The following is a 12,296-nucleotide window of genomic DNA, read 5'->3' as shown; positions in this document are numbered from 1 at the left end:
TATCTTTTATAAAGGTATGGTTTACCATAAAACCCCAGACTGTTGAACAAATTCTTAAAAAAAAACCTAGGATTATAATTAAATTAATTAAACATGTTTCACAATTATGGATAATAAAGCAATGCACTTAATTTTCATAACATAAGTACTAATTTCAAAAAATAGTTTCAGACCTGTTTACAGTAATAATAATCAAAATGTAACTTAAAAATCTAATCTGAGAGAAAAGAAAGGTAAAATTTTATTGAAATTTGATTTATTCAAATTTAGAATTTACTATTATTTTATTTCATTACTTGATCAATATTTCGTCTAAAATTTAACCAAATTTCTGGTAAAGTACTACCCTTCCTATTTTTTTTATAAACGTGATAATTAGTGAAATCCTGATAATTTGTACTATTCCGGATCTATAGCTATTACAATTATAATTACCCAAAATGGCGGCCATTACGATTGCAAAGTTATTTACATTGGATAGTAAGCCTTGGCCTATCAAACATTCAAATCGTGAGTAAATCATTTACAGTTATCAGCAGTGTTTGTTTTTGAAGTAATAATCATTATCTATAATACACAACATTCCTTGATAGGCTAAATGATTGTTTTTCAAGCAACTGGTTGACCTCCTACGTAACACGAGTGAATGTGACACCAAGACAAGCAGGCTGCTAATTAGGGTCGCTGAGGTGTTAGCCAGGGAGTGTTCTCACCTCTTTTGTTTACTTATCTATCAAGCCAGTGCCCCACTGCCTGGTGGTTTGTAGTTATGCCTAGGGCTGACGAATTCAAGATTTAAAAGTATGAAGAAAAATCAGGACTTGCTGATAGTTTTGGTTGGTGGGAGGAATTATCATAGAACGTGAGTTGGTGGGAAGGAATTATCGTAAAACGTGAGTTGTCGTCTCACGTCGCGTGGCATAAGTCTTCGTGGGAGAAATTGTTCAATATCGTAAGTCAATCTCCCACTGAAAACGTGAGAGGTGGCAACCCTGTTTTAACACTGAATTGTTTCGTCTTTTGTATAAAAATTCATGATCTAATCACCAGTAGATCCAAGTAAAACTGATATTCCATCTCTTACCATTAACAGGTGGAAAAATATTTGTGTCCAAGCATTCACTTGCTAAGTTCTGTGCTATAATTTTTTAAGTTATCACTGCATTGGTTGCAATTATAGAGTGGTGCTTTCTATTAAAGTACTTCACAACTATTAAGCCATGTTTCATGATAAATAAAAGCGTGTACGTCTAATGATTGGTGTAAGTTTATTTGAAACGCATGCTCAACATTAGTTGAATTAGCAAAACAAGTCATATCATATGTTTTCTTTGGGATACCGGCAGAGTGTACACATTTAACAAATATCTTCGGTGGCATACAAAACATAAATTATACGATTAAGTTCCTCAGAATATTTACGACCTATCTGTCGTGTAATTTATGATAATTCTTTTAAAATAAATCATGCACCATCTTCATGCCGCTTCACTGTAGTAAACGCCAGACTTTCTGGCACCAACCAAAACAAAACTTGCGACGTATGTATCGGAGCACTATCGCAAGTGTTTCCGACAGATCAACTTTCACCTTCACTCCAGATTAGACTTATATGACGCGATAAGCATGTTCTACACACCGTAGTAGGTGCGTGAACTTACCTGATCCAAATATATTGCACCATTTACAAGAAAATTGTACCGTCTTGTCACATTTTCATGGCGCGAGTGAAACCAAAATAACAAGTGCGCATGCGTCGAAGACAGAAATCTAATATAATTTGCACTTCCGGTTTATATTTTAGAGGCCAACGGAAGGGAATTCTTTAAACGATTAAAATAACTTTAAAATGATCAATAATAATAAACATTTTGAAGGCTCTTTTAGGGATTTCTGCATCGATATTTTAAATTACACATTTATCAAGCTATATAATTGTAAGTTGTAAAAACGCTTCATGGAAAAATGCTAAAGAAAAATATAATTAAAAAAATATAACACTAAATGATGCTGGTTTCCCCTGGGGCCACAATATAGGTAACTGACCGGTACGCATTGTTATGGGTTTGACGAACGGAAGTGATTCACTGGACATGAGACACTCCTCTTCGGAATATCAGTTTATATCGTTTGCATTTCAGCCACAAATATTCCTAAAGTCAGAGAATTACAGTACTAGTAGCTCTAGTTTCTATTCTCTATTTTAAGAAATTTAGTTTAACAAAATACGAATATTTCAAATTGCTTTACAGTATCAATTTTACCATAACGTTACAGTAGACTATTAATAATAAAAAAACGATAAAATTTCGCTTAGGGATTGAACATTTTTGCAAAATGTAAGAAAGAACATTTATTTTAACTATCTTATAATCAATGACTAGATTTTCAATTTCTTGTATGTTGTGGGAGAATGAAATGCAAAACCTAACTCAACATTATTCCGGATCAACGATGATCATGTTTCGACATTAGAATTTCCCTAAATTGAAGAGTTACTCCCCTTTGGATTCAGCCTATCACTAGGATAACCACATCAATCGATCGAAGAGGAAGATGAGGTATTCGAGACTATTTCGATTATAAATTGATAACGAGTGATTTGTATTATCTTCTGTAGTATAAGTACGAACAGTTTTGCTTGATTCTTGTAAACAATTGATCGATCAGCAACTGCACGTGCCCGTCCAAAATCACAGCAAATACGTATACAATGTACGTGCAATGGTTTACCTACATGTAGGTCTAGTAACATTACATTAATAGATATGGATTTGAAATTCTACTAAAAATAAAAATAGTGACATTGGCCTTAAGCTTGAAGACTATACCTGACATAAATGAAACATCAATGTATCCAAGATATTTGGATTAAAAAATGCAATTTGGGAAAAAATCCATCAAGTAATAAATAATGTGTAGTGTAGCCTACTACCCGAAGGGTGATTTGGGACTTGATAGCTCCGTGAGCGACGAGCGACACTCGAGCGAGCTCGCCCGGAACCCGCTGCGGATCTGCGTAAGGGAGATCGCTCCCGCGGCAGTTCCGCTCCACAAGCGTTTTAACGCTCCCTCCAGCAGTGATCCCGCTTCCACAGTGATATGATATGCTTCTGCAGTGATTTGATACACTTCCGCAATGATTTGTCTCCTGGTGATCTGTTGCTAGATATTGTCATCCTTTCGCAATGATTACTTAGCATGACACAATCTAAAACTAAATTTGGGACGAGTATTAGTTAGCTAACAAACTTATAATTACCTACTTAAACTTGCTCATCGGAAACTCTGAAGAAATTGCTTAATAGAATGATTCGTTAACACATGCTTTATGAATCATTCTGATTCAGTATTTAACAAAAATATACAATTGATATTATATACAGTATATGCGTCCACGTGTTGTCTTTCCAAAATTTGACATTAAGTCAATATTCAGTGTTCATATATACTGAGCCATTAGTAGATATGTATTTGTATAGTTTCGTCCTTTCTATCAAATGCCCTGTTACTGGCATACAACTGGTCGTTAAAACAAATAGATTATGAATATGAAAAACGAAAATGATATTATTTATGTTATAAGACATACCATGCCATCATTTTTCAAAACTGCTGAAAAGTTGTAACCCTCCCGCTCCGAGAGCAATAGGATCGGCGGGCGATTCCGCTCTGAGAGCGAGTGGTCTCACTCTGTGAGCAGGCGAATCCGCACTACGAACGAGTGGGTTTACGCTCTAGGAGCGGGCAAACCCACTCGACAAACGGGGGGGCAGGGCAGATCCGCCCTCTGAGCGAGGGTACATCATCCCGGCCTACCGCGATCCTGCTCCTACCCGTGGCTATCCTGCTCAAATTCCAAGCGAAAGCTCGAGCGATTTTCACTCGCAGAACGATTTAGTCCCAAATCACAGTGACCTTGGCATTGGCCCAACCATTCTCCTGAAACTCTTGTAAAACATTATCTATGCTTAACACAGGATTTATAAATGAGTCTCATATATGTATTTGATTTGACATTAACTGGGCTTCCTTAGAAGAAATTTAAAAATAGGTTCAACATCCTTGAAAGAAAATGCCTTCAAAGCTCTAGTAAGACCATCTTTAGAATTTGCCTGTTGTGATTTGACCCCTTAGCTTACACAAAGTCTGACATACATGGGATAGTGATGGTCTAACATTGGGCAGCTCGCTTTAAATTTGTCACTAACAGATACAGGAACATGTCCAGTGTCAGCTCAATGCTGAGCAGTCTGGGTTGGCCAGCCTTGGAAAGCAACGCAAGTATATTCACATTTGCACTTTATTCAAGATAGTGCATGATGAAATCGCCCTATCCAAGGACGCACTTGTATCTCCTACATGTCTCACCAGGCATTCCCATGCTCACTCCTTCCAGGTCACTTCATGTAAAACCCAAGTCAGAAAACAATCATTCTTCCCACGCACTATATCAGATTGGAGTTTACCTCCAGACATTTGTAAAATCACCAAACACAAGGCTTTCAAAACAGCCCTCACAACCCAACCATATATATATTTTGTTCAAATATCTTTTATAATCAATACTTGGTATTTAGCACACCACCATATGACATTATCTTCATCCTGTTGATGGTGGTCATTATGAAGTCGAAGTAAACAATTAGATTTTTTGAATTCAAATTAGTAGGTCTGTAACATAGCAATTTTTAGGTCACCTGACCTTAAAATTAAATTGTGAAAGCTGGGAATTATTCAATGCTTGTAATATACTTCATTTAATAATTATAAGTTCTTTTGCCAATATTACTGCAGTTTTTAAATTGGCACCTATGACGATCAACATTGCAATTTAAGCCTTGAATTAAAGAAAGAAAGGCATTAATGCCTGCATCCTGCCGTCTGACTTAAATTATGACAAATTTAGTCTTCACATCAGACATTCTAGCTTCTATATTTTTCATGATTTCCCATAGGTCAGTTAAAATAATTAGTAAGTGTAAGGCATTTAACCCCATATATTGGTCAACCGGTATGAGTAATACAGTAATTAGCAATCAGGGCGCTTAAATAATTGTTGTAAAACATTGCAACTCCATGGGATGGGGGCGTTCATACAACTTCAACTCTTCTCCTGAAAAGGCTAGGGGTGCTTACATGTATAGATGAAGGAAGGCTAATTATGGTGATTGTTATATATGGTATATACATATTTTGCCTTTAAATAGGTCTTAATTTACACCACAATTAAGGTGTTAAAGAAAGAAACAGCACTTTGAATGAAGTTTCAGCAAAATTTTATCAGTTTTTTATCAGAATTTACCGAAATAATGACACAACTGGCATTGATTTCTACAATGGTTTTGGATTATAATTTGTGTGTTGGGTATGGACAAATTAAAGGAACCAATTGCTGGATTTTTAGAAGTTCAAGAGGCCCAATGGGCCGAAATAGCAATGTTAAGGTTTTATTGCAGGTGTTGTAATACTGTTATATATTATCTGTCACAAATGATGTGGATTTTTGCACTGATTTTGAATTATAATTGTTGTGATGGGTATGGACAATCACTTAAAGGGGCCATATGGACAATTACTTAAAGTGGCCAAATGCTGAATTTTGGAATGAAAAATTAAGTTAAGTAACAACATGGCTATATTTTATAATCCTGGTAAGTTATAAGGAACCTGAATTAAATCAACAGAATTCCAGAGGTGAACCTTGCAGTTCTCAAACAGCTCTTGTTTCAAGAATCATTTCAAGAAAATAGCATGCATACGAAAAAGATTGTTTTAAGTTAATTAGATAATGTAGATATGTAATTATTTTACTCCACTAGTGCAAGTTTAAGTTTATAAGCAGACTACAATAAGACCTAGTTATTGCAATGAAATTTTCTATATGTGTGTACATGTACATATATTGATGTGAATGTTGCATTTATACTTATTCATAAAAACTTTAATGTAAGGGAATGGGGGCATACTTGAGGATGTAAACAGTGTACAGTGTATATAAATTCAGCACTTAAATTCTACAAGTATATTATGTGAATAGAATAATATACAGTTTTAAGCAGATTAATCAATTTACAATTGTAGACTTGCAGTAAAGTTATAGTAAATATGCTATGTTTTTAAGTACTATGTACATTTGAAAATTTGTCAAATTGTCAAGCATTTTGACATATTATTTGTTTATTTGTTCAGATTGGTCAGTTCTGGAGCAGTTGATTTCCCTGTCCACTGTATGCAGTGTCTATGCATGAGGAGACATGACCGGCCATGATATAAGGGTACCAGGACTCTGCGATGAAAACACGTACCATCAGAACATGTGTAATTTTATTTGTTCTCCTATTCAGCACAGTCTTGTATGTCTGGCTATCACTGACACACACAGTCCCATCATTATTTCATATACATTCAATACGCAAGATCTGGGATGACGGATACTCTAATTGTGTTAAATATCGTGAAAAAGAGGCACTCCTATCACATCATTCCCCTCTCTACATTACATTCTCTCTCCACGGTCGCCTTGGTAACTGGATGTTTGCCTATGCTTCTCTTATTGGTATCGCTAGGAAAAATAACCGTATACCGTTTATCAGTAAATATACCACCAGTCTTTCATCAATTTTCAAATTACAACATACAATGACATGGAAACCGGTGTGTATGGAGGAGTTTGTGGAGCGATATCCCTGTAAATATGACCGCCGCATAGAAAACTTCCCTAACACAAACCTTTCTCTACAGCAGTATTTTCAGTCATGGAAATATTTTGAAGGCTATGAATCAGAAATTCGAAAAGAATTCACATTCTGGCCAAACATATATGATGACGCAAGACAGATTTTCCTTAAATTCAAGGGTAGTAACTCTTACAATTCATCATTATTTATAAGTGTACATGTCCGAAGGACTGATATGATGATTCCTAGTTCTACAAAGCTTGGTTTTAAATCGGCACCTCTAGAGTACATAAACAATGCTATGGATTATATGCGGAACAAGTTCTCTGATAAAATTATAAAATTTCTAGTCGTATCGGACGATTATGTTTGGTGCTCAACTTATTTGACTAAAACTGATACTGTTGTCATACCGAGAAATCACCAGACCAGTTTGTAGATATGGCCATACTGAGCATGTGCAATCATTCCATTATCACTACGGGAACATATGGTTGGTGGGGAGCATGGCTGGCCGGGGGACATACAGTGTTTTATAAAAACTTCCCTGAACATGGTAGCCATCTTGATTGGGAGTTTGATCCAGTTGATTTCTACCCGCCGGCCTGGGTTGCTATGGATACAGGAACTCAGAATTTCTATAATATGGATCTTTTGATCTGCTTGTTGTTATTGACTGTGATAATGATATTGTAATATTATTCTACATGGTTGTTTACACATCGCAACTTCCAAGCAGTCAAGGTCACATACAAAATGTATACCTTAAGCTTTTATGTTAGTAACTGTGTAATACTTTGCATATTGAAGATTTATTTAAGGTGTGTATTACCCCAAAAGCTGTCATTGATAACAGTTTAGTATTTTATGATATTAATTTGATTACATAATTATTCATTGACATTTTTTTGTGATAGACATAGATCAATCTGCATTGGCAGCCCCAATATACATGTATATGATATGAAGTTTAAAGATGCTCCACTGCCGACAGAGCATATATGATATTCATCATTTGAACAATAATTGGTTTTTAATCGTGTATATATATGCCTAATTAACACAAAAAATACCATAAAATAATTTATTTTGCCTTTGGTGCATGCGCAAGCACTTGTTCATTCCATATAAGATATAGTGCCACGGAATTTTTTCGGGATGCAATTAATTATTTTTCATATTTTTAACTTGAAGTAAAATTAGAAGCTCAAACTTTATAATGGTGGTAATGGTGTAAAGTAAGTAACTTTTGTAACTGAAGAAAAATACTAATTTGTCTGCTCCTGTTTTTGATAGTGAGAAATTACCATTTGTCAGCGGTGGAGCATCTTTAACGAAGACTTACCAATGCTAATAGCAAATGAATACAAGAAATATGTGTTTATGATATTTTGAAAATAAACAGTCGTTTCTTAGTTTTACATTTCAGGGGTTTTTTACCATAAAATGTTAAATTGCATTTAAATTTGATTAAAACTTATAAAAGTTAATATAAATATTTTTAATAGAAAAAAAATTGTCATGATAACTGTATACGGGGGGATTATTTTTCTAGAATTTTGGTGTAAATTTTAGAAACAAATATTTGTATTTTTTCTTGCATAAATCAGAAGAAAATAAGTCCAGTCCAGTATGTATTATATAATATTAAAAAAAGTGAAAAAAAATAGACAAAATGTATATTTAAAAAAGATGATAAATAACATTGAAATAAAAGTATACAATATATTAATTGGCATTAAAAAAATGCAAAATGACCCACAAAGGCCTATGGTAATAATCAAAGTTAAAACATAATTTGTTAACAATATATGTTTTTGTAATGATTTTTCATATTATTGATATTTATATATTTATTTCTGACGCGCCGCGAAAAAATGCCGCGTGTAATGCTACCGCTTTTGAGTCAATAATCTACCTCTTTTTGGTCACCAAAGGTTCACATCTCTGGTATACGTTAATTGCTAGGCTTTGATATTGCTTATTTTATTATACTCTTATTATATTTAAAAAAAATACTAATGTAGTTGAAAAGTTATAAGCAATGATTGATGTTTCTGTATCTATCAATGATTTAACAAGAAAATGTTAGGAATATCCCCTGAAGATGGCCTGAAGGCGTTAGTACAGCAACGTACACGTACCTTTAAAATAGATTAATTGTTGGTTATTATATCTAATTTTACTAAGGATGCCCAAAGTATTTTTATTTTATGTATTTGACAGGATATGGACACATACATACAAACACTTTTATGTACAATGTTTATTGATCACATCTATTGCAGATTTGTTGTTGATGATGTTTACATTTGCTATTATTGGTTTGTAACTTTATATTGTTTGTTTTTACGTTATATATTACCTACGCATTATTTAACCAAGAGATGTATTTAAAGTTTGACCAGTAACCAGGATGACCTTTGATGAGGTACAATGTATTTACACTTTCTAAAATGGTGGCATTTGTATGTCTGCATGCTTTTTGTGCAGAGTAATTAAAAATAAGTTGTAAATGTGGATATTTAATTTTACATTATTCTCTTGGTTATTTAACCAAGAGATGTATCTAAAGTTTGACAAGTAACCAGGATGACTTTTGAGGTACAATATATTTGCACTTTCTAAAATGGTGGCATTTGTATGTCTGCATGCTTTTTGTGCATAGTAATTAAAATAAGTTGTAAATGTGGATATTTAATATTAACCGTACCTCTTCTTAGTAGTTAGCTGGTTAAAGCTAATTGTGGAGCATTTAGTTCGTTAACTAGATTTTTGTTATGCAGTTGTGCCATATAAGAACTGGGGTCAAACTTAGCTTGCATGGTACTGATTTCCAGTGAGTATTCAGTCGGTTTTTAAACGCGTTTAGAGTAGGGGCTTCTACCACAGAGTTTGTAGATATACATACCTATATATATATTGTAACAAACATTAAAAAGATTGTCCCAAAAATTTTAATTTTATTCTTATAATAAGATGCATGTAAGCTAAACTCATACTAACAAAGATATCTTGATTATCTTATGAAAGAAGCAGGCATTTTATTAATACATAATTTTATCATTTAGCAATTGAACAAAAAACATCATATAGGTTGTAACATTGTAAAAAAAATAAGAAAATTATCCCACTTATTTTTATTTTATTCTAAATGTACTATGCAAGCTAGACACAAAATATTGGTGAAAATCTCTTGATGATCTTATCATGATATAAGCAGGTATTTCATTTAGATATCTTTTATTATTAGAAATAGAACATCAGTTAGGTGATATGTATTTGTATTACAAAAGTACTCAAATTAATGCACTATTTGGACGGACATGTTGCCAGATATTTCCTGATTGGTTGGAATCCACCTTTAATTGTGTTCAAATGAAATAAATGATTTATATATCTATATAGATATAATGACTGATATTTTTTATTTGTGTTGAAATCGTTGCCAGTTACACAGACTTTGTATAATTATATAAATGTTCATGTACAATGTACCGTGTATCTATTGAAATAACATTTTGTCCGTGGTCATCGTCCGTCCTTCTGTCCATTAACAAATTTAATATGTACTGTATGTTCCCCTAGGACCTTAAGTGTGCATATTGCATTTCGGGACCGATCAGTCAACAAGCATCCTCGATACTCCAGGGGTTCCGATCACTTACGATCTCTACACCCCTGGACTATCTCATAGTGAAATTGAAGGCAGCTCAGCTGAAAACATTTGACCAATCACAGGCCAGCAAAGATTTCCTTTGAAGACTACAGAGAGAGCGACGCCTAACATCAAAGTGACACAGTCAACCACAGTGTACCGTTATACGGTTTCTTTTGATGTACATCAAATGACTAAATTACCTGTTCTTTCCAGTTGCCTCCAGTTTTACTATGAGATAGTCCAGGGGTGTAGAGATCGTAAGTGATCGGAACCCCTGGAATATCGAGGATGGTCAACAAGATGACCGACATGCAGTTATATCGAATTTGGATTGTTGAAGTTTGTTACCGCTGTTTCTCAGAAAATATTGAAGGGTCTTTCTCAAATTTAATTTATAGGTTCCCCTAGGACCCTTATTTTGTTAAATATTATTGCAGCTTGGTGTAGTTTGGAACCGATCAGTCAATAGGTTAGCCAACAGACAGCAACCTTACATTTTGATAATTGAAATGTGGAATTTGATAATACCGCTAACTCTCAGAAATTATTGAAGGGTTTTGTTTTTCAAATGTTATAAGTAGACTTCACATGGGCTTAAATCGTGCATACATGTATTGAATTGTGAGATCAATTGGTCAACAAAATGGCCGACAGGCCGCCATCTTGGATTTTGATAGTTGAAGTTTGTACAAGTAGGTTAAAGTTGTATTTCTGGTAATTTTCATTGTAACGATATGTCGCTTTAATATTTGATATTTAAACATGGACATGTAACTTAATGATTAAGCTCCCCAAAACCATATGTCAGCCTGTAAGAGATTTAGAGCCGAAATCTAGGAATCATATATTCCTGGTTTTGAATAAAGCGCCTTCAATCACCGCTATGTTCAGTACTTTCGGGTTTTGTCGGAATTCCTAATCGTATAACGTGACTGACGTCCACTCGCCCTGCACGTGGTGATCAAGGTAACTAGCATAAGCGCACATGTGTTTGTTTACGTTTTCCTTCTGGCTAATATGAGCAAATCGTGCTGGTACATGTATATATACAATGTATGTCCACAGAGCGAGTATTTGAACCATCCAATTCACGCATTGACGTAATTCAATATTGTGTGTATCAAATATTGTAATGAGCGAGAATTAATTTCTTTGTAAATCCAGTATGCTGAGGTCGACCACGTTTTGTTTATGAAAAAATTGTTGACATTTTCTCTTGGTTTTACAACTCTCGTGTTACTTCCAGATTGTCGCGACGACGTTCGGAAGAGATCGGAATGATTCGGCATCTTTCGAGCCTATTTTTCACGTGTACACGTTAAAAAGATTTTTTACATTTATAATTAAAAATACTTCCAGGGCTGTAACTTTATAAAAAGTGGTAAAATTAGAAAGTTTTAAACTCAGACAGACGGCGAAAAATATGTATAACACTTAAACAGTTTTCATTACGACAAAAAGAGCGAAAGTGATAGACCATACAACTTTAAGTTTGAAAAAACATAGAAAACGCTTCCTATTTCCATAGGCAGACATAGATTATTCTTTGATGGGTGTCAAGATCCCTGTGGGATCACTTGTCGAATGTGTTAAAGGAAGATGGAACGAAGGGCCAGGCCGAGGAAGAACTCTTTCATTACGCAGACAAACCATTAAAAGGCTGCCGACAAGATCCTTCATGAATAAAAACTGATCACATTCGAAGTCGATTCATTGTGATGTACTTATAATTACTCATGCCCAGTAAGTGGAGGTGTTACGCTTTCGAGACAGTCTCCTACTTTCATGTCAAAATTTTCAATTTTAATTTTCTTCTACGTCTAACAATTTTGCTGATGTATATGGAAGATAACTCATGCTGGCAAAAAATATTTGATCTACTGTGAAATTAAAAAATAACGTTAAACGAGCTTTATACCGATATAAAGACAATTATTTATTTGTCCTTTGAATGG

The 12,296-nt window shown here is 34.2% G+C and overlaps 1 protein-coding gene and 1 pseudogene across 3 annotated transcripts in view; one reads left to right on the top strand and one right to left on the bottom strand.

The window, feature by feature from the left end:
• Nucleotides 1-1,802, bottom strand: part of LOC138306214 (mothers against decapentaplegic homolog 4-like) — a 29,481-nt gene extending 27,679 nt beyond the window's left edge. For all 3 annotated transcript variants that reach the window (XM_069246612.1, XM_069246614.1, XM_069246613.1), the window contains exon 1: nucleotides 1,662-1,802. The gene's annotated coding sequence lies outside the window, so the exon portion shown is untranslated. The remainder of the gene's footprint in view (nucleotides 1-1,661) is intronic.
• A 246-nt stretch (nucleotides 1,803-2,048) lies between these two features.
• LOC138305925 (galactoside 2-alpha-L-fucosyltransferase Sec1-like) lies at nucleotides 2,049-9,381 on the top strand (annotated as a pseudogene).
• The last annotated feature ends 2,915 nt before the right edge of the window (nucleotides 9,382-12,296 follow it).

This window comes from Argopecten irradians, chromosome 13 (assembly GCF_041381155.1).
Source record: "Argopecten irradians isolate NY chromosome 13, Ai_NY, whole genome shotgun sequence".
Lineage (NCBI taxonomy): Eukaryota > Metazoa > Mollusca > Bivalvia > Pectinida > Pectinidae > Argopecten > Argopecten irradians.
The sequence above is the reverse complement of the archived record's forward strand: the minus strand, read 5'-3'. Positions and strand labels throughout refer to the sequence as shown.